General features: G+C 38.3%; 1 long non-coding RNA gene across 3 annotated transcripts in view; it reads right to left on the bottom strand.

Moving 5' to 3' along the window:
* Window positions 1-22,375, bottom strand: part of LOC135276510 (uncharacterized) — a 37,846-nt gene that overhangs the window by 10,322 nt on the left and 5,149 nt on the right. Inside the window, exons 4-5 of one of the 3 annotated variants that reach the window (XR_010344032.1) lie at window positions 21,523-21,634; window positions 19,975-20,059 (exon numbers count right to left, since the gene is read on the bottom strand). This is a non-coding gene — a long non-coding RNA (uncharacterized LOC135276510). Of the gene's footprint in view, window positions 1-19,974; window positions 20,060-21,522; window positions 21,820-22,375 lie in introns of those variants that run through there. The other 2 variants (XR_010344030.1, XR_010344031.1) reach the window with 2 other exon arrangements.

Below are 22,375 nucleotides of genomic sequence, written 5' to 3'. Positions count from 1 at the left end.
CTCAAGACTATGTGGAAGCTGCCAAGACTTGGCGCTTGCACTCTCTCATACCTCTTAGTATGAGAAGAGGTATGAAGCCATGGCCCTAACTGTACCTTGGCCCCTTTTAGCCACAGCTGGAGCAGCTGGAATGCAGGGCAATAAGTCCCTACACTGCACAAAGTGGGGGGGGGTCCCTGGTCCTGGCCCAGGAAACCATTTTTTTCTCCTGGGCCTCTGGGCCTGTGATGGGAGGGGCTGCCAAAAAGATATCTAACATGGCCTGGAGACATTTTCCCCATTGTCTTGGTGATTAACATTCAGCTCCTTGTTACTTACGCAAAGTTCTACAGCAGACTTGAATTTCTCCCCAGAAAATGGATTTTTCTTTTCTCTTGCATTGTCAGGCTGCAGATTTTTCAAACTTTTATGGTCTGTTTCTTCTTCAGCACTTTGCCTCTTAGAAATTTCTTCTGCCAGATACCCTAAATCATCTATCTCATTTTCAAAATTCCACAGATCTCTAGGGCAGGGGCAAATGCTGCCAGTCTCTTTGCATAGGAACAGTGGCCTTTTCTCTAGTTCCCAACAAGTTCTTCATCTCCATCTGAGACCACCTCAGCCTGGACTTTATTGTCCATATCAGTATCAGCATTTTGGTCAAAGCCATGCAACAAGTTTCTGGAATGTTCTAAACTTTCCCAAATCTTCCTGTCTTCTGAGCCCTACAGTCTCTAAAAAATTCCAAACTTTCCTACATTTTCTTTCCTTCTCCTGAGCTGTCTAAACTGTTTCAGCCTCTGCCTATTGTCTAGTTCCAAAGTCACTTCCACATTTTTAGGTCATTTTATAGCAGCACCTTACTCTACCAGTACCAATGTACTGTATTTGTCCATGCTTATGCTGCCAATAAAGACATACCTGAGACTGGGTAATTTTTAAAGGAAAGAAGTTTAATTGACTCACAGTTCCACATGGCTGGGGATGCCTCACAACCATGGCAGAAAGCAAAGGAGGAGCAAAGTCATGTCTTACATGGCAGCAGGCAAGAGAGCATGTGGAGGGGAACTTCCTTTTATAAAACCATGAGATCTTGTGAGACTTACTTTCCTGAGAACAGCACAGGAAATACCCACCCCCATGATTCAGTTACCTCCCACCAGTTCCCTTCCATGACATGTGGGGATTATTACAATTCAAGGTGAAATTTGGGTGGGGACACAGAGACAAACCATATCAAAGGATATACAGGAACTTAGTAGAGGATATAAGCAGTAGCCGCTGTCTAGAAAAATACAGGAACTTAGTACAGGATATAAGCAGTAGCCTCTGTCTAGAAAAATAAATGCATCTAAAAAAATCTGTGAGTCCCCTTAGATGCAAGTATAAAAATAGTCTGTGGGGGAATCTTCTCTAGAACAAAAATGAGACCTGGAACCTTGGAATCAGGCCCCAGTTAGGAGAAAGGTTGTTACCAGGTCACTATGGAGTCATCTATGAGCTGTAAATATGCAAAATCATGCAGACTGTTTGGAAAATTGAAGTCATTTTATATACTATCTATAATTTGAAGAATTACTTCATTGTGCATGATTTTCTTGAAATGGGATTATTACTTTGTAGAGTGGGTAGAATTTCTTTTTCTTTGGAAGTACAGACTTAATAGAGCCATCATAGTCGATGTCCTAGACCACACTTCTCTTAGAGGCAATGAGTCCCAGAGAGCAAGAAGAAGAGAATATGTCTTGATCTTGGCTGCCTGAGGGTCCTATTGTCACCCTTTTCCATTCCAAAAGATGCACAAACAGCCCTGTAGGAAGTATCAAGATTGTTGTCTTTGGATGATGACATTTCCTCTTTGGTTTTGTGCTTATTTATTATTTCTGAAATGGTGAAAATAATGCCTTTTTATATTAATAAGAATTCATGAAATATTAAGATATATATTGTAAAAAAAATGTAATTAACTAGCAATACATCAAGAAAACTGGTCAAAAAGAGTTTTACTCTAGAAATATTTGAGATATAAATTGAATACCTTTAGCTAATTTTTTAGTGGTAACTGATGAAACAGGCTTAGGCATAGTTCACACCTGTTAAGATACTTTAAGAAATGTGGTTTAAAAACATGCAACTTTTTATTTTGTTTTCTATTTAATTCTACCTAGGGTTTCATGCTTGACTGCCTCTTTCTAAAGATATGCTATTTAATAGAAGACCTCCACTTAAGAATATATCTGATGAAAACATCCAAACACTTAAGGTTTTCTCTAATTTCAAATGTTATTTTTTTTAAGAAGCATTCAAGGGCATCAGGAACACTCTTAAGTTTTTTCAGTGTATCAGGAAAACAAGGGAAAGCTTGTTACAATATGATTCTAAGAATTTGGATTGTAATGTGGACAAAAAAAAAAAAAAAAAAAAAAAAGAGCCTGCCATGACCTACAGTAGGCATGAAAAAAGACAAAGAACCAAAAAATCGCTTTCTCCTCCTACACGAATCCTGGCAAACAAGTTAACACAGAGACAGCTTTAAAGTTTAACAAAAGTAAATCACAAAACCGGCAATTGCAAGATATATGTGCATATATAGGCATATACATATCCTGTAATTGCCTGTGTCTATACATACCTGTATATACCTATATATATATCTGTATTATATCTGTATATACCTATTCCCCTAGATATATAGCCATATATATGTATACATATACTTTTTGTTTACATATTTGGGATTTCAAAAGTTTGGGAGAATAATATATTTTACATATATATATACAGACACGCATAAAAAAATCTATATAATATATATCTATGTAATATATATTATAATCCCAAATGTTTAAATGCTTTGCCCATCTTTCATGACCAAAGGGATAAGGATGCCTTCTCTCTGGAGTCCTCGAGACCATGTCTCCAGGTTTCATGTCCTGATGGGATGATGTTCTTCCACTCCTGCAGAATCCTAACTCTGGCACAGTCTCAGCTGTGTATGCTTCCCTCCATTTCTTTGAAATTTTGGATTTCACACAGTTCCCTGTAAACTTCAAAGAAAAAGGGGAATCTTCCTACTTAACCAACTATTTGTCCATCTGTCCATCCTATACCTGCCTTCTTTCTCCTCGTTTTCCATCAACATGACCATACATTGAACACCTGTGACATGCCCAGCATTGTGCTAGGTGTTTACAACATGCACTCTGTTTTCCATGCTATCATCTTAAATACTCTTATTTAGCCCTCTTTCCTGAGGAGTGCTGCCTTTGGTTTCCATGTCATTAGAAGCCTTTCTCTACCTCATCAAGATATAGATACCTAGAGTAAGATGGAGGTGATAGAATGTGGCATAGCAGAAAGAGCACGAACTCTTGAGAATTATCCTTAGGCTTAAGCTTTGGCTTCTCTATTTCCTACCCATGTGTCCTTGGATGAGTTATTTACCCTCTCTCAGCGTCAGTTTTCTCATCTACTATCTGAGGGTAACAATACTTATTTCAGAACTGCTAGAGGAGTTCAGTGAAATAACATGTAAATTTCCTTAACATGTGCCCACATCATGGGAAGCATTTAATAAATAGTAGCGATTCTAATATCTAAGCGATAGCTGTCAATTAATTAGATACAGGCATGTTCAGAATGGCCAGTTGATTTATATTTGCCCCGCTATGTATATACTAGGGTAGTAAAAAGTTGCCTAGTTGACTTTTTATTGCCCTCTTTTATGTATATGCTTCGTGTACAGAGCCTGCTCAATAGGTATTTATTGTAATCATTAATGAAGTACATAGTCTAATGTTTCTCTTCATTTTATAAGCTTTAAGAGAGTCCTCTTTTTTCAGCTTTTTTGGTACATAAATTAATGGCAGTTTTGTTATAATCCCATCCTTTTGTTTGATTTTCCCTGTGTTTTCTTAAATTTAGAAATATTGAGAAATTCACATTAGCTGTGCTAACTCATGGTGTTCCTTCCTTTTGCCATTTCCTTCCTATCTCCTTGTAATTTAAACTTTCCACATCCTAGAATGAGAAATACGAGTTCCCAGTTTTTCCACCGCTTCAGTAAGTGGGCTGGAACATGTTTTAATGGACTGCTATAACCGATGCATTTTAGTGGTTTTCCCGCATCTTCCTGAGTATTTTCCTATTCATCTCTTCTCTCCCTCTCATGTCTTCCACATCTTATCAGTTGTAATGAATTGAACCTGTGGTAGCAATGCTAGAAGAGCTGTTTCTTAGGTTAAAAGATGGTGATGCTATTTTGCTGCTAAAATTAATTTCACATTCTTTTAATGAATTCTTTATTTTCTTTATTTTGAAATGAAAACTACCAAAATATTTTTCTCTGTACACCTGGTTGTACCCAGAGGAGCTAAGAGATCTAGAAATATCCTTAATGCCTACGTGAAAATTCTATCCCACTATGTACCCGGTTTTTAAAACATTTTTCCCATATGGAAGTCTTACTCAAAGGTTTTCCTAGAAAAGTCATATTCTGGGCATGCTGTGTTTTTGCTGAAGTGTCTAGGCTTTGTTTTTGTCCCATCAGGGATATGACTTGTGAATTTTCCTTTCTATGTGAGAGAAAGTTGACCTTTTGTGCTAATCCACTTCCTGGTGAGTCAGTCGTCTTTCTCCTGGGCTTGCCTCCTTGCTCAGTGCCAACTCTTACATTCCACTAATTCAGCACCTGCCCCTTCTTAGACAGGCTCTTCAAACCCCCACGCCAGCCCCATCTTTGACCCAGTGACTTCTTTGTGTGGCCACTGGAGTCCTAGAGACTATGTCTCCAAGTTTCATGTCCTGATGAGATGATGTTCTTCCCCTCCTGTAGGAACCCTAACTCTGGCACATCCGGAGCTATGTATGCTTCCCTGCGTGTCTTTGAAATTTTGGATTTTACATGGATCCCTGTAAACTTCAAAGGGAAAGGAGAATCTTCCTGCTTAACCATTTCTCCACCTATGCCTGTTTTCCATCTCCTCTTTGTTTTTAAAAGTTATTTAATGTCTCAAAGCTTCTGTTTTGACATATGAAAAAATAAAAACATTTGTTTTTTTAGCTGAGCATATGAAATGAAAATAATGCAAATGAGGGTAACTAACAATGATGAGCCTTACCAGAAAGGAGGTAATGGTGAAATAATTGGAATATATTTTGTCATAAAAATTTAACTTACCGGCAGCTCCTAATAAGTAGCAGTTTCCCGTTTCTTACTATTTTCCTCCAGGAATTTGGCCTGAAAGTATTCAGAATCCATTTTTCTTTTCAAAAATGATAGAATAGAAAGGAATAGAAGTAAATTTTAAGACTTTTCAAAACTTAGGAGTTTGGCATGGAGAGGGGAAAGCTATTACAGCCATTGATGAATTTATTCGGTAAATACTGAGTGCCTACTCAGTGCTACATTACTGTTTCTATACGGAAGGGAAGTATTCCTCTGGTACGATGCTTCCTTAGCAGGGGTTAGCAATCCAAGAAGCAAAGCGCATGTGTGTTTCTCTAAGCAACAGAAAAAGCATACTCGAGGATCTTATATATCTGTTCACTGATTCCAGGAGGGCAGCTAAGACTTTTTGGAAATAGGAGTAGGAATTGACATAGCACAATGCTTGGCATGTCACAGGTGTTCAATGTATAGTCATATTCATGAAATGGAGGAGAAAGAAGACATGGCATAGGATGGACGGATGGACAAATGATTGGTTAAGTAGGAAGATTCTCCCTTAAAGACATGTGTCTGCACTCTGCCACCCTTTTTTTAAAAAATAGGAAGATATTTAAAATTAGAGTTTATATGAAGTCTAATTAGAAAAAAGTCTTGTTATATTCTGAAAGAGTGCCAGAACATCAGAATATGAATTCTAAGACTACTTTTTTTTTTTTTTAAACTTTCTTCTAAAATTCATCTTATTTATTTATTTAATTTTTTTTTTTTATTATTGCATTTTAGGTTTTGGGGTACATGTGAAAAACATGCAAAGTTGTTGCATAGGTGCATTCATGGCTACTTTTTTTTTAAAGGCTTTGTTTTCTTTTTTTGAGATGGAGTCTTGCTCTGTCACCAAGGTTGGAGTGCAGTGGCACAATCTTGACTCACTGCAACCTCTACTTCCCGGGTTCAAGCAATTATCCTGCATCGGCCTCCCTAGTATCTGGGATTACAGGCCCATGCCACCATGCCCAGCTGATTTTTGTATTCTTAACAGAGACGAGGTTTCACCATGGTGGCTAGGCTGGTCTTGACCTCTTGAACTCAGGTGATCTGCCCGCCTTGGCCTCCCAGAGTCTGGGATTATAGGCATGAGCCACTGTACCTGGCCTTTTTAACTTTTTTAGGTTTGGGGTACCTGTGAAGGTTATGTAGGTAAACACATGTCATAGAGGATTGTTGTATTTATTGTTTGATCACCCATGTATTAAGCCCAGTTCCTAATGGTTATCTTTTCTGCTCCTTTCCCTCCTTCCACCTCAAGTAGACCCCGGTGTATGCTGTTTCCTTCTTTGTGTTCTTATTTTGCTCCCACTTATAAGTGAGAACATGTGGCATTTGGTTTTCTGTTCCTGCAGTAGTTTGCTAAGGATAATACCCTGCAGCTCCATCCATGTTCCCACATAAGATATGATCTCATTCTTTTTTAAGGCTGCGTAGTCTTCCATAGTATATATGTACTCCATTCTCTTTATCCAATCTGTCATTCATGGGCATTTAGGTTGATTCCACGTCTTTGCTATTGCAAATAGTGCTGTAATGAACATTTGTGAGCACGTGTCTTCATAATAAAATGATTTATATTCTACTGGATATCTACCTAGTTATGGAATTACTGGGTTGAATGGTGGTTCTGCTTTTAGCTCTCTGGGGAATCACCATACTGCTTTCCAAAATGGTTGAAGTAATTTACACTCTTACCAAAAATGAATAAGCGTTCCCTTTTCTCTGAAACTTCACCAGCTTCTGTTATGTTTTTACTTTTCAGTAACTGCCATTCTGACTAATGTGAGGTGGTATCTGATTGTGGTTTTGACTGGCATTTCTCTAATGATCAGTGATAATGAGCATATTTTCGTATGCTACTGGCCACGTGTATGTCTTCTTTTGAGAAGTGTCAGTTCATGTCCTTGGCCTACTTGTTAATAAGGTTGTTTCTTCCCTTGTAAATTTGTTTAAATTTCTTATAGATGTTGGATATTAGACCATGATGAGAGGCATAGTTTGTAAATAATTTTATTTTGCTGTGCAGAAGCTCTTAAGCTTAATTAGATCCCACTGGTCAATTTTGGTTTTTGTTGTGATTGCTTTTGGTGTCTTTGTCATGCAATTTTTGCCCAGTCCTATGTCAAGGATGGTATTGCCTAGGCTGTCTTCCAGAGTTTTCATAGTTTGGGGCTTTACATTTAAGTCCTTAACCCATCTTCAGTTAATTTTTGTGTATGATGTAAGGAAGGGATCCCGCCGTAGTCTTCTGAATGTGGCTAGCCAGTTTTCCCAGCACCATTTATTGAATGAATCTTTTCCCTGTTGCTTCTTTTTATCAGTTTTGTGGAAGATCAAATGGTCATAGAGCTCTCTATTCTGTTCCATTCATCTGTATGTCTGTTTCTGTACCAGGACAATGTTGTTTTGGTTACTGTAACCTTGTAGTATAATCTGAAGTTGGGTAACATGACGCCTCCAGCTTTGTTCTTTTTGCTTCAGATTGCCTTGCCTATTTAGGCAATTTTGAGGTATTATATGAATTTTAAAATAGTTTTTCTAGTTCTATGAAGAATGTCATTGGTAGTTTGATAAGAATGGCATTTAATCTGTAAATTTCTTTGAGCAGTATAGCCATCTTAATGATATTGATACTTCCTATCCAAGCATGGGATGTTTTTCCATTTGTTGTGTTTTCTCTGATTTCTTTGATGTGTTTTGTTAATCTCATCGTAGAGATCTTTCACCTCCCTGGTCAGCTGTGTTCCTAGGTATTTTATTTATTTTGTGACAATTGTTAATGGGATTGCCTTTCTGATTTGGATATTGGTTTGGCTGTTGTTGCTGCATAGGAATGCTAGTAATTTTTTTTTTTACATTCATTTTGTATCATGCAATGTTGCTGAAGTTGTTTATCAGCTGGAGGAAGTTTTGGGCTGAGACTGTAAGGTTTTCTAGATAGAGCCATGTTGTCTACAAACAGAGTTTGACTTTCTCTCTTCCTATTTGGATGCCCTTTATTTCTGTCTCTTGCCTGATTGCTCTGGCTAAGACTTCTATACTATGCCTAATGTAAATGGTGAGAGAAGGCATCTTTATCTTGTGCCGGTTTTCAATGGGAAGGCTTCCAGCTTTTGCTCATTCAGTGTAACGTTGGTTCTGGGTTTGTTGCGGATGGCTCTTATTATTTTGAGGTATGTTTCTTCAATGCCTTGTTTATTCAGAGTTTTTAACATGAAAAGATGTTGAATTTTATTGAAAATCTTTTCTGCATTTATTAAGGTAATCGTGATTTTCATCTTTTGTTTGTATGATGAATTACATTTATTGATTTGCATATGTTGAAGCAATTTTGCATCCCAGGGATGAAACCTAATTGAATTGTGCTGGATTAGCTTTTCGGTATGCTGCTGGATTTGGTTTGCAAGTATTTTGCTGAGAATTTTTGCATCGATGTTCAGCAAAGATGTTGGCCTGATGTATTTTTTGTTGTTGCTGTGTCTCTGCCAGGTTTTGGTATCAAGATGATGCTGGCTTCATAGAATGACTTGGGGAGGAGTCCCCCTCCCATTTTTTGGAATAGTTTCTGTAGGAATGGGATGAGCTCTTCTTTGTACATCTGGTAGAATTTGGCTGTGAATCCATAAGGTTCTGGGCTTTTTTTGTTGTGGTTGGTAGGCTATTTATTACTGATTTGATTTTGGAGCTCACTATTGTATTTCAGGAAACCAATTTCTTCCTGCCTTTTCTTAGGAGGGTGTTTATGTCCAGGAATTTATCCATCTGTTCTGGGTTTTCTACTTGTGTGTGGACAGGTGTTCATAGTAGTTTCTGAAGGTTGGTTTTATTTTTGTGGGGTCAGTAGTAACATCCCCTTCATCATTTCTAATTGTCTTATTTGGATCTTTTTTTATTAGTCTAGCTAGTGGCCTATCTAATTTTTTTAAAAAAACAAAACAACTTCTAGATTTGTTGATCTTTTAAATGTTTTTCTCTCTCTGTCTCAGTTTCCTTCAGTTCAGCTCTGAGGTTTGTTATTTCCTGTCTCCTGCTAGCTTTGGGATTGATTTATCCTTGCTTCTCTAATTCTTTCGGTTTAAATTGAGGTGGCTAATTTGAGATCTTTCTAACTTTTTGATATGGGCATTTTACTGCTATGAATTTCCCTCTCAACACTTCATTAGTTGTGTCCCAGAGATTCTAATATGTTGTATCTTTATTTTTATGATATTCAAAGAATTTGTTGATTGCTGCCTTATTTACCCAGAAGTCCATTCAGAAGTATGTTGCTTGATTTTCATGTAATTGCATGGTTTTGAGCGGTTTTCATAGTCTTGACTTTTATTTTTATTGCACTGTGGTGTGAGAGAGGGTTTGGTATGATTCTGGTTCTTTTATATTTGCTGAGGATAGTTTTATTATGTGGTGATGAGAAGACTGTACATTCTGTTATTTTTCAGTGGAGCATTCTTTAAAGGTCTATCAGATCCGTAGGTCCAATGTTGAGGTTAGCTCCTAAATATCTATTAATTTTCTGCCTCGATAATCTAATTCTGTCAGTGGAATGTTAGACTCTCACAGAATAATAGTGGGAGACTTTATGTCTCTGTATAGTAGGTCTCTAAGAACTTGCTTTATTTATTTATTTTTTTTTTTGAGACGGAGTTTCACTCTCGTTACCCAGGCTGGAGTGCAATGGCGCGATCTCAGCTCACCGCAACCTCCGCCTCCTGGGTTCAGGCAATTCTCCTGCCTCAGCCTCCTGAGTAGCTGGGATTACAGGCACGCGCCACCATGCCCAGCTAATTTTTTTTTTTGTATTAGTAGAGACGGGGTTTCACAATGTTGACCAGGATGGTCTGGATCTCTTGACCTCGTGATCCACCCGCCTCGGCCTCCCAAAGTGCTGGGATTACAGGCTTGAGCCACCACGCCCGGCCAGAACTTGCTTTATAAATCTGGGTGTTCCTGTTTGGTGCATATATATTTAGGACAACTATGTCTCTTTGTAGAAGTGAACCCTTTACCATTATGTAATGCCCTTCTTTGTCTTTATTTTTGTTGGTTTGAAATGTTTTGTCTGAAATTAGAATTGCAACCTGTGCTTTTTGCTGTTTTCCATTTGCTTGCTATGTTTACTTCTGTCACCATTATTTTGAGCCTATAAGTGTCATTACATGTGAGATGGGTCTCCTGAAGACAGCATACCCTTGGGTCTTGTTTTTTTATCCAGCTTGCCATTTAACCCACTTACATTCAAGGCTAGTATTGATATGTGTGGATTTGATCCTGTCTTTGTGCTGTTAGTTGCTTATGATGGTGGCTTGTTTATGTGTTTGCTTTACAGCTACACTGGTCTGTGTGTTTTTGTGTTTTCAATATCTCTTGTAAGGCAAGTCTGGTGGTAATGAATTCCCCCAACATTTGCTTCTCTGGAAAGGATCTTATTTCTTTTTCACTTAGGAAGCTTAGTTTGGCTGGATGTGAAATTCTTGGTTGAAGATGTTTTTCTTTAAGAATGTTGAGTATAAGCCCCTACTCTTTTCTGGGTTGCATGGTTTTAGCTGGGAGTTGCACTGTCTGATGGGGTTCCCTTTGGTAGATTAACCTGCCCTTTCTCTCTAGATGCCTTTAACAATCTTTCATTTTTACCTTGGAAAATCTGACAATTGTGTGTCTTGGGAATAATCTATTTGTGTAGAATCTTGTAGGGAGGTCTATTTCCTGAATTTGACTGTTGGCCTCCATAGAAGACTGGGGAAGGTTTCATAGATGGTATCCTGAAATACACTTTTCAAGTTGTTTGCTTTCTCCCCATCCCTTATAGGGATGATAATGATTCATAGATTTGGCCTCTCTACATAATCTCATACTTCTCAGAGGTTTTGTTTATTCCTTTTAATTCTTTTTTCTTTATTTTTGTCTGACTTCTTTGTTTCAGGGAACCATGTTCAGGTTCTGAGGTTTATTCCCCAGCTCAGTTTATTCTGCTGTTAATACTTGTGATTGTATTGTGAAATTCTTGAATTGTCTTATTCCGCTCTGTCAGACTTGTTAGGTTCTTTTTAACACTGGCTATTTCATCCTTTAGCTCCTGGAAAAAAGTCTATGGACTATACTCAATCTACACTCTAGTTAAAGGAACACCTACACACAGAGATGAGAAAAAACCAATACGAGAACTTCAGTAACTCAAATGCTTAGATTGTCCTATGTCCTCTAAATGACTCTATCAGTTCTCCAATAAGAGGAGTTCTTAACCTGGTTGAACTAGTTGAGATGACAGAAGTAGAATTCAGAATATGGATTAGAAGAAAGATCATTGAGATTCAGGAGGGAAATAAACCCCAATCCAAGCAAAATAAGAATCAAAATAAAGCAATACAGGAAAGGCTTTTAGTTGATCGGGTAACTCTGTCCAGGGAGTTGACAAGTTGCTGTGGGCTTAATAGCTCTGGTGGTGGGTGGCTGGAGGCCCAAGCCTGAAGTATCGGGAGATACGGGAACAGGCACCCATGTGGTAGACTGGCCACTTTCCTGTAGGGCTGCTTTGGTATGCTTGGGACCTGCTCCAATCTATAGTCATCTTGGATTTTCCAGTACTTAGAGGTATCACCAGTGAGGGCTGTGAAACAGCAAAATGGCAGCCTGGCCCTCTCCTGGGAGCTTTGACCCAGAGAAGTATGGGCCTGTTGCTGGCCCAGAAGCACCTGTAGCAGGTGACTGAAGACCCCAGTTGGGAGGTCATGCCTGGTCAGGAGGAATGGGATCAGGGACTCGCTTAAGAAAGAAGTCTGGCCACATTTTGGTAGAGCAGCTATGTTGTGCTGGGCATTTGCTTCAGCCCCCAGTTGCCTCAGACGCCCTAAGGCCAGATGGCTGGAACCAGCTAAGTCACCCAAGCAGCAGAGATGGTGGCCCGCCCCCTCCCTCTGGGAGCTCCATCCCTGGGAGGTTAGTAATCTCTGTTGGCCAGAGAACACCACTGGGGGAGAGGTGACTGGAGGTGTTCCAGTTGGGAGGTCCTGCCCAGTAAAAAGGAATAGGATTGGGAATCTGCTTAAAGTAGTCTGGCCATGTTTGGTAGAGCAGCTGTGCTGTATTGGGGGCTCCCTTCTGCCCCCGGTCAGCCTGGATTCTGCAAAGCCTGAAGGCTGGAACTGCTAAGGTACCTGATCAGTAAAGATAGAGGCCCACCTGTCCCCCTGGAAGCTCTTCCTTAGGGAGATACAATGCTGCTACCAGTGGCTGGCTCGAGTTCTAAGCCAGTGGTTCTTATCTTGTGAGGTACCATGGAAATGGGGCCTGCAGGCTGCTGCCACTCACCCCACTGGATTCAGCCTCTTCTTATGGGTATGGACAGGGGTCTAACCGCCCACTTTGCTGGAGCCGCAGCTACTTTTGCTGGAAAGCCCAAGTATCTAAGGCTCCAGTGTGTCCATACATGTCTGAGTGGTTGCTCTGCCAAGACTCCATGTAGCTCTGTCAGAGTTCACAGGAAGATCTCCTGACCCAAGGGTTGCAAAGATCTGTAAAAGCAGCATGGCTTCTTTGGGTGGAGCAGGGTCCCCTGGCTCCGTGTGGGTCCCAGGTGGGCTGTTGTCCTGTCTTGCTTTTCTTTGTTCTCCTTGAGTCAAGTTGTTACCTTGATTAGTTCCTATGCGAATACCAGGATGTTTCTGTTGAAGGTGTTATATTTGCTCGCCCCTTCTGTCCCTCTCCATGAGAGCCACACACATACTAGCTGCGTCTAGGTAGCCATATTGGCCACTCCCCTCCATTATTTTCTTCAAGAACACTCCATCTTTAAAAAATGAGTTTTCCCCCAATTATGTATCATTTTATTTTTGAACTGAGCCTATTTCTAGTACTTAATATTTATACAGTTACAATTCATTTGACCTATGAGTCATTATATTTATTTCTTATAGCTGTTCTAAAGCTTGGTTTTATGGTCCAATTAAATTAATGGGATATACTTTACAAATAATACTTACGGAAGGTGATATAGTTTCATAGGAAAAGCACTGGCTAGAGTTAGAGGACCAGGAGTCCTCTAATCCTAAGTCTAGGTCCAGCCACAAACTAGCTGTGTGAACTTAAACAAATCAATTTTATTTAAGTTCCTTACCCTAAGTTAATAAGCCTGGAACTTTTCAATGTTAACATTCAAAAATAATAAATTACCTTTCCTTTAAAAGTCAAACTGTGAAAACTCTAACTACATTAACTGATTAAACTTTAATGAGATAGTTAAGGAAGGCATGTTGTGTTTATAAGTAATCTATCTAATTCGTTTAGAAAAATGTATGGAAACAAAGTGGCTCAATCTCGCTACTCAGATAATTACTTGTAAATAATACATGCACAGAGGCTTTTTGGTGTTTTAATCGCAGGTAATGAATAACGTGACATCTTAACTTCCATTCTGAACAGTCTCCATTCTACTTCCAGAAAGGTAAGCATTGTTCATATTTTGTTATGAATTCTTTAAAAATCAGCATACTAAAAGATGTTTGAGTATTTCCTAATAGATGGAGACCTATCATAAAACTGTATGCATATAATATTTTCAAAGAGAAATCATTGTTTTAGAGAACATTTAGGGCAGTAAAGAACACTTGTTAACGTTTCTTTGAAATGCTTATATATGACTAGAAGCATTGCCTTCTCGTATTCTGTACAGATAGTAAGTTCAAAGGCACACTTGGAGACAGGATTGTGGGTTTTCTCAAAGAAATCTCCTTCTTAAATAACAGAGAGAGAGCACCTCTAGGCTTGGTTTCTTAGAGCACTTTCTAATATTATGTTTAGTTTATTAAGCCAAATAAAATAAGGTTTAAAGAAAACTTTAAGGAACAAATAAGTGAAACTGGAGCAAGTTTACTGAGGTGTAGATACACCACCACTAATTTCATAGTGCAGACAGTTCTCTTGGAAAGGTATCCAGAGTTCATTGAAAGGCCAATAGAGTTTCTGAAAGCCCCACAGCAAGACCTGGACAGTGACAATAGTACCACCTGTTCTGGAGACCTGACTCTGAAATGAATTATACTCAGGGCAAAAACCATTCCTCTGTATCTGTAGATAGCCTAAAATGTATGTCACAGCTGCTTGGGCTAATTTTGTAGAGCAAGTGGAGGCTACTCCATTTGCAATTCACAATGGCAAGATGAGCTCAATATTTGAACAAAGAAAGTTAAATTTACCAATATTTAGCAACTGTAGGGTTTACATTCTCAGAACAAAAAAAGGAAACAAAATGAAACCTTTAATCTAAGGGAGCTAAGTAAGTACACCCATAAAGAAATAGCCATGAATCATTCTTCAGTCAAACCAGCATCAGTACTCAGGTGTGATTACTGTATTAGAAAAATCATCTTTCAACACAAAACTTTTGCTGGTGTATATTAGTGATCACCAATAAAAAAAAATTCTATGAAAGGGCCAGTGCACCGAGGTATTCATGTACATACAACAGCATATCATGATGAACGCTGGAGGCCTCGCCCTAGAGTCTACGCTCTTAGGTCTCACCTCTGACCCCCACTTACTGGGTTTATCTTGAGCAAATCTTTAGCTTCTCTCTCCCTAAACCGCTTCATCTGAAAAATAGAGATGACATTAGTACTTGGCTCACTGAGTTATGAAAAGTAAATAAGAACATGGTAAGTACATGTAACACTGTTGTTTTTCTTATTCCGTGGGTATATACCAAGGGAAAGGTTTACATAAAAACATTGAGTCAAAATAATGTATTCAAAAGCCATGTCACTATTAAGTTAATAGAGTCAAAAATGCAAATGAAAAAATGCAAAATATTTTTTAAATATTATGTAAAGACTTATATTTGCAAGGTTAAAAACACTCCATTTATGAATCCATTTGTGCATAGAAATTGTATACATGCAACAGAGACTTGGGCCAGAATATTGTGGAATTAGTTTAAAAAATAAATTTTACAGCTTTTCCAAAAGTCTTTAATGAAAAGTCAGCTAGAACATAATGAGAAAGGACAAAACAGATGCTGGTTTCTGCTGAAATTTGCCAAACTCTTACAGCATCATTAGGATAGCTTTCCATCTAGGTCGCCACAGTTTAAAAGTAAGTGGGACATTTGGATCTAGAAGAGAGCAGTGATGATTAAAGGGTTGGAAACCCAGGCTTATGAGGAAAGGATTGTGGAAATGATGTTGGTTGGCCAGAAGAAAAGAAGGCTGCGGGTGCCTTAATTACAGTCTCAGTGTATATAATATACCATATTAATGAACAGATGTTGTTCCCCAATGAAAATAGAACAAGATGGGAGCTCTGTGGCTCTAACTTGAGAAACATCTTTGTCTATAAAGAGTTGTTGAATAGCAACCAGTATCTACTCATTTCCTCTATTTTGTGTACCATATTAAGTCCTAAAGATTGATAATTCACATATAGACATATTGGGTAGAATATGCTCTATAATCAAATTGCAGGAGACTTGGTGACCTATATGTATTAGAGCATGGGAAAGACAGAAAACCAGGTGGAGACAGTGGCCCATTTGCATTTCCACCTCTGTTGCATAAGGATGCATGAGTATCCTGAGACCACCACAGAAGATAGCTAGGTGGGAGTCTGCCTGTTGATACTCCAACCAAGAGGACTGCCTGGGGGAAAAATAAAAAGAGAGCACTAGGAGCTGTGAGAGGGTTTGAGTTTGGAAGGGAGGGAAGCAGAATGGATCTTCTAGCTCAACAAATTATGCAGTAAGCAGGCTTTCCTTGCAGGCCCACCTAGCTCCCCAAGGGAGGACACTCTATTTTACAGGCACCAATAACCAGTTTTGGATTACCACAAGAGACAATTACCACCAAGAGATAAGGAAGAACACAGAAGTCCAAATATATATATACACATATATGTTTAAACTGTCTTTCCTATAAATAACACTTTACTTCTGATACCAAATGTGTAGCATTTATTTCCCATACCAACCAATTCTCCAGTTCCTAGCAGACCACCAACTGTGTATCCTAAAATGCAAAACAGTATCGTCTACCAGGAATTAGATCCCACAAGACTGTCCACACTTCCCATGCCAGTGACAAGTCCTGGCCTCCTGTACTTCTGACTGACTGACTATACACTGGGAGATTCCATAATTCCAGTCTCAGGTTCAGTAATTTGCTAGAATACCTAAAGGAAATATTTACTCATATTTACCAGTCTATTAAAAATAGTATTTTGTTAGGAATATTTGCATCTGTGTTCATCAGGGATATTGGTCTGTAGTTTCCTGGTTTTGGTATTAGGGTAAAAGGGGCTTCATAGAATGATCTAGGGAGGATTCTCTATCTATCTTTTGGAATAATGTCAATAGCGTTGTACCAATTCTTCTTTGAATGTCTGATAAAATTTAGTCGCGAATCCATCTGACCCTGGACTGTTTTTTGTTGGCAGTTTTTAAATTACCATTTCAGTCTTGCTGCTTGGTTTGTTCAGCGTTTCTGTTTCTTTCTGGTTTAATCTAGGAGAGTTATATATTTCTGGGAATTTAACCATTCTACTCCAGGTGTTCATAGTATCCTTGAATGATCTTTTGTATTTCTGTGGTATCAGTGTGTCTCTCATTTCTAATTGAGCTTATTTGAAACTTCTCTCTTTACTTGACTAATCTCACTAATGGTCTATCTATCTTTTTAAAGAACAAGTTTTTTCATTCATTCAGTTTTATTCTGATTGTTGTTATTTCTTCTGCTGAGTTTGGGTTTGTTCTTGTTTCTCTAGTTCCTTGAGGTGTGACCTTAGATTGTCTCTTTGTGCTCCATACTAACTATGCTGTATCCCAGAGGTTTTGATAATTTCTGCCACCATTATTACAGTTCAATTCAAAGAATTTTTTAATTTCCACGTATTTGCATGGTTTTTAGGGTTCCTTTTAGACTTGATTTCCAATTTTATTCCACTGTGTTCATCCTCAAAAAAACATTAGCAAACAGGACCCAACAGCATACCAAAAAGTAATCCACCATGATCAAGTGACTTTCAGACCAGGGATGGTTTGACATACGCCACTCAATAAATGTGATACACCACATAAATAGAATTAAAAACAAATCACATCATGATCATCTCAATAGATAGAGAAAAAGCATTTGACACAATCTAGTATCCCTTTACACTGAACAGGAAAAGTTGAAAGCATTCCACCTGAAAACTGGAACAAGACAAGGATGCTCACTCTCACTACTTTCATTCACCATAATACTAGAAGTTCTAGCCACAGCACTTAGACAAGAGAAAGAAATAAATTAAGGGCATCCAAATCATTAGAGGAAGTCAAACTAGCACTGTTTGCTGATAATATGATCATATACCTAGAAAACCCTAAAGACCCCTCCACAAAGCTCCTAGAACTGATATAAATGAATTCAGTAAAGTTTCTGGATACAAAATCAATGTACACAATAGTTGCAAAACAAAATACTTACTTAAAAGAATACACCTAAGCAAAAAGGTGAAAGACCTCTACAGGGAAAACTACAAAACACGACTGAAAGAAATCCCAGATGACACAAACAAATGAAAACCTCCCATGCTCATGGATGAGTACAATCAGTATTGTGAAAGTGATCACACTGCCAAAAGCAATCTACAAATTTAATGCAATTCTCATCAAACAACTGCCATCATTCTTCACTGAACTAGAAAAAACAACAATCCTAAAATTCATATGGAACCAAACAAAAGCCCACATAGTCAAAGCAAGGCTAAGCAAAAAGAGCAAATCTGAAGGTATCACATTACCTGACTTCAAACTATACTATAAGGCTATCGACACCAAAACAGCATGATACTCATACAAAAATAGGAACATAGACCAATGGAACAGAATAGAAAACCCAGAAATAGAGTCAGATACTTACAGCCAACTGATCTTTGACAAAGCAACACAAAAACAAAGCTGGAAAAAGATACTGTATTCAACAAATAGTGCTGAGATAATTGGCAAGCCACATGTAGAAGAATGAAACTGGATCCTTATCTCTCACCTTATACAAAACTCAAGATGGATCAAAGACTTAAATATAAGACCTGAAACCATAAAGATTCTAGAAGATAACATGGAAAAAACCCTTCTAGAGATTGTTTTAGGCAAAGACTTCAAGAGCAAGAACCCAAAAGCAAATGCAACAGAAACAGAAATAAATGGGACTTAAACTAAAAGGCTTCTGCATGGCAAAATAATAATAATAATAATAATAATAATAAATCAGCAGAGTTAACAGACAACCTACAGAGTGGGAGAAAATCTTCACAAACTATACATCTGAAAAAGGACTAATATCCAGAATCTACAAGGAATTCAAATCAGAAAAAAAAAAAAATCCCATCAAAAAGCGGGCTAAGTACATGAATAGACAATTCTCAAAAGATGTACAGATGACCAACAAATATATGGAAAAATGTTCAACATCACTGATTATCAGGGAAATGCAAATCAAAACCACAACGTGGTATCACCTTACTCCTGCAACAATGGACATAATAAAAACATAATAGATGTTGGCATGGATATGGTAAAAGGGAACACTTTTACACTGTTGTTGAGAATTTAAACTAGCACAGCCACTATGGAAAAGAGTGTGGAGATTCCTTAAAGAACTAAAAGTAGCTCTACCATTCGATCCAGCAATCCCACTCCTGGGTATCTACCCAGAGGAAAAGAAGTCATTATTTATTGTGTGTATACAACTATCTTTTTTAAAGATAATGTTCATGTTAAATAAAGATATATCATGTTATAATATATAATTAATATATAATTTAAAGATAATGTTCACGTTAAAAATGAAAAACCAGTGGGGGTCTATTCCTTTTTTAAAGATACTTGGATATGCATGTTTATAGCAGCATAATGTACAATTATGAAAACATGGAACCAGTTCAAATGCCCATCAATTAACAAGTGGATACAGAAAATGTAAATATATATGATGGAATACTAATCAGTCATAAAAAGGAACTCATTTTAAGGTGGATCTATGTCACAGTTCAAATTCAGTGTTTAATGACATACTATCTAAATGTACAATAATCTACCTAGCCTCCTAAATGAGGCCAGAAGAAAAGAAGAGTGAGCTGGTAAAAAGAGGGCTAAGATTCTCCAAGAACTGAGTTTGTGTTCCAGCTCTGTCACTTACTATTTGATGGGCAATTTATAAATGGGCAATTTACATAATCTATTTTAAATCATGGGTAGAGAGGGAATAAGTGTTAGGTATCAACAGTGTCTATCATGGAAGTTACTCAGTATCTTGCCTGAAATCCTTTGAACATAGGTAGGCCTCTAAATAGTCCACTTAAACTCCAGTTCTTTTGGAAAATGATTATCAGATTTTAAGTCTATCAAAATTGCATTCAGCACTGAATACATGTAAAGTATATTGTGACTTATGAATATATGCAAAAATTTGTATTCAAAATGAAAGACAGAAAATACTCATTTTTAACATGTTAAAACCAGTCGGGGTCTATTCCATGGATGAGTTAGATATTTAATACAAGTGTGAATTTATTTTTATAATTTACTCTAAGAAATCAGTCTCAGTAAGGCAGCTGGAGTTCTCTTCCTGTCTCAGGTGTTGAGCCTAAAATTTTCCAAGTTTTGTGACAGTATTAGGTTCACACCCATGGAGGGGTATATGCTGTTCTCAGCTATTTTTGATGCCTTCCTCTCAAAATCAAAGTCAAGATAGAGGCACAGAGACCGAGAAGCCTAGGATGAGACAGAAAGTTTGCGACTGGCACATACTTGCCTGGGGCCCAAGTCACCGGAAGCCAAAGTCTCCTCAGGGAAGAATCTGTGTTGTCAAATGGCCACCCTCCAATCAACGGGGTCTGCTGAGTCAAAAACACATCAATGTTACAATTTATAAAGCACCACAGAGTTCTGTTACACACACTGACTCATTTAGTCTCAAGGTACGCAGGATGTAAATTATTGTGTCCCTGTTACTGGTATGGAAACCATAATTTAAAACAGATTACATAAATTGCCCATAGATGATCAAATAGTAAGTGATAGAGCTGGAACACCCTCAGTTCTTGGAGGATCTTAGCCCCCTTTTTACCAGTTTACTCTTTTCTTCTGGCCTCATTTAGGAGACCAGATAGATCATTGTACATTTAGGCAATAAGTCATTGAACACTGAATTTGAACTGTGACATAGATCAACCTTAACATTAAGCTAAGGCATAATTGCAAAATATCCATTTTTTATTAGAAAAATTATTTGATAATTTCTTTTCTAAACCTGAGTGTTCAACTTACTTTTCCCTATATGCCTAGGGTCCTCAATCAAATAAAATTGGAATGACATTTGCTAAGTGTTTTGTTATCTGATGCTACATAAAAAGTTACCCCCAAACAGAGAAGCTTAAAATCATCATAATCATCTCACAGTTACTCTGGGTTAAGATGCCAGTAGTTTGAAGTAGTTTGACTGGGTGATTGTGACTCAGGGTAGGTATCTCTTGAGGTTGCAGTTAAGCTGCTGGCCAGGCAACAGTCACATGGGGCTAGAAGACCCACTGTCAGGATCATTCATGCTATTGATGGGAGGCCTGTTTCTTGCTGGCCCATGTCTGCCCCATTCCTCACCAAGCACTGCTTGAGTGTTCTCATGACATGGTAGCTGGCTTGCACTGAGCAAGAAATCTGAGAAAGAGCAGTCAAAGTGTTGCTAGCTAGCATCCTTTTACAACCTCATCTCAGAAGTGACATGCCATCACTTTGGCCACGTTCTTTGATCCCACAGACCAACACTGGTATGATGCAGGAGAGGACTTCACAAGGGTGTGAATTCTAGGAGGTGGGGATCATTGGGAGTGCCTTGGGGGCTGGCTGTCACACTAAGAAGCATACAAATGTAGGGGCATTTTGTTCCCTCTGTTGCTCCTTAGAGGCAGAACAGGGGATAGGGAAAGGGGATTTTCTTTCCCCGCTATGTATAAGAACACAATTCAATTTACCTACTATTATGTTACCTTTATTAGATTGAGCTCAAAACAGATACTAACATAGAATTGATAAGACATCAAGATCCCATCTCTATACTCAAAGAGCTCAATCTAAAAAAGCAAATATACCAAAATATGTAAATCAAGAGAAGTTCAGTAAGAGCTCAAAAAAGTATAGCGGGGTTCACACAATGATGGTAAGCTGCTGTTTACCAGCGGAAGAATAAGACACAATGCCTAGGAGAAGTGGCATTTGATATGAGCCCTTTGAAATAAGTAGAATTTCAGAGGAAAGATCAGGGCAAAGAGAAAGGAGATAAAAGACTCCAAGGAGGGAAACTTACCAAGAATCTTTGAATCAGAAATTCTGGTAATCACAGCTTCACAATTATGGAAGTCCACCAGGGAAAAGAAGTTGCATGTAGTTTGATGTCAAAGTAGCTATTTGCAAAGCCTCTGATAGGAACATACCCAAAAAGAAAGAAGAAAAGGATGTGTCAGACTCAACTTCCTGCTTCAGTTTCTCCAGTGGCTTCCCACTGTCTGTAATACGTTAGCGCAAACTCCTTAGCATTGTCTTTAAGACCTTCAGTCTGGCCTGTACCTTGGGAGCCTTATTTCTAACCCCCATCCTGCCTCCAGGCCCCTGATGATGCTCCAGCCTCCCCGTCTCCTTATCATCCCAGGACACACCAGGGTGGGTCCCAGCTACACAGGCATACTCTCTCACTGATTCTGTTTATTCTGCATGGAATAGCCTGCACATCTCTCCTTCACACCACTTTCTCCTTACCTTTCCACGTTCAAAGGTCACTTGGCCTAGAAGGATTTTTCTGACTCTCCTCTGGGTCCATCCTCATCCCAGCTATAATACCATTGCTATAAATGCATTCACATCTGGCATAGCATATACTCTATATAACTGATTCTAAAAGGAATATTCAAATCCTACAACTGAAGGCATGATATAGTTTAATTGACATATTTTTTCTTTGAAAAAGAAAAGAGATGAATCAGTGTTGCCTTGAACTTGACGGAATTTACTCATTTGTATATTTATTTCTTCCTTGAGACTAAAAACACCTTGTGATATGGAATCATTTATTTTATATGCCCATTGCCTGTCACATTGCCCTGTATAATAAGCTCCCCATGAATGTAAGAAGCTTTTCCTTAAATAGCTAAAGGAAACATCAC

This window comes from Aotus nancymaae, unplaced genomic scaffold, assembly GCF_030222135.1.
Source record: "Aotus nancymaae isolate 86718 unplaced genomic scaffold, 86718_ANA_hifiasm-v0.15.2.pri h1tg000025l, whole genome shotgun sequence".
In the NCBI taxonomy this organism is placed as follows: Eukaryota; Metazoa; Chordata; class Mammalia; order Primates; family Aotidae; genus Aotus; species Aotus nancymaae.
This window is presented reverse-complemented; position numbering and strand designations above follow the sequence as displayed.